General features: G+C 47.3%; 1 protein-coding gene across 1 annotated transcript in view; it reads right to left on the bottom strand.

Annotated features, from left to right (window-relative positions):
• The window catches only part of MDGA1 (MAM domain containing glycosylphosphatidylinositol anchor 1), a 53689-nt gene that overhangs the window by 12779 nt on the left and 39762 nt on the right, over positions 1–1148 (bottom strand). The window lies entirely within an intron of this gene.

The raw sequence follows: 1148 nt of genomic DNA, 5'->3' as shown, positions 1-1148 counted from the left end.
GATGTCAAGAAGGAAGGGCCACCAACGCTGTCTCCCCCGATGGCTCACAAGGAGAAACAGACCCAGGGAGTGAAAGAGGCTTCGCCGAGTCAGCCAGCTGCTCGGTGCAATGTGCTGCGGACTGGAAACGAGATTCCAGAAACCCCCTCGAGAGCCATCCCCTCCAGCTCCTGTCATTCTCAAAGGGTAGGCCCTTCAGGCTCTGAAGGCAGATGGTCTGGGTTCAAATCTAAGCTCCACCACTTACTGCTGTGTTACCTTATGTTGCCTTAGGTAAGTTTTTTTTTTTTTTAATTTTTTTTAGTCCTCATCCGAGGATATGTTTATAGAGAAGAAGGGAGAGAGAAACATCGATGTGAGAGAGAACAACTATTGGTTAGCTCCCATATATGCACTGACCAGGGATCAGACCAGCAACCTAAGTGTGTGCCCTGACCAGGAATTGAATCCTTAACCCTTTGGTGGACAGGACAACACGCCAAACAACGGAGCCACCCAGCCAGGACATCTTAGGTAAGCTTGTTTCTTTGTCTCTAAAGCCTGTTTCTTTGTCTCTAAACACTGAAGTTAAATGATCTATCCTATAAGGTAAATCATGAAGGCGAATAAGATAAATATAAAAATCATTAGAACACATAGGAAGTACTCAATAAACGTTAGCCATTATTATTTCATTATTGTTATTTATTGTTATTGGAACAGCGACCCAGATCCCCTGCATAACCTGGCTCCCGCTGGCCTCTGTGCTGTCATTCACCCCACCCCCCAGCCACGCTGTCCTTGCTTCAGTTCTCCAAATGGCCCCCACCCTGCCCTGCCTCAGTGCCCTTATTTGCTGATTCCTTGACCTGCCTTTCTCTTCCACCCTCCCTTGCTCTCCTTTGCCTCCTAACATCCCACCCCTCCCTCCTCAGATCACAGACCAAAGATTTTATCTTAGCGAACTCTTTCCTGTCTCAGGCATCACAGTTTGCCGTGGCATATTCATCTGGGAGACTATCTGAAAAACGTTTGCCTTCCTACTTAGTTCAATGAGGCCAGAGTCTATTTTGCCCACCACTCTACCCCAGCACCTACCACGGTGCCTTGCAGAGAATAGGTGCTTGATAAATGTGTATGGCATGAACAAAAGGAGTCTTTCCACTCTG

Source organism: Myotis davidii, unplaced genomic scaffold (genome assembly GCF_000327345.1).
Source record: "Myotis davidii unplaced genomic scaffold, ASM32734v1 scaffold289, whole genome shotgun sequence".
NCBI lineage: Eukaryota > Metazoa > Chordata > Mammalia > Chiroptera > Vespertilionidae > Myotis > Myotis davidii.
The sequence above is the reverse complement of the archived record's forward strand: the minus strand, read 5'-3'. Positions and strand labels throughout refer to the sequence as shown.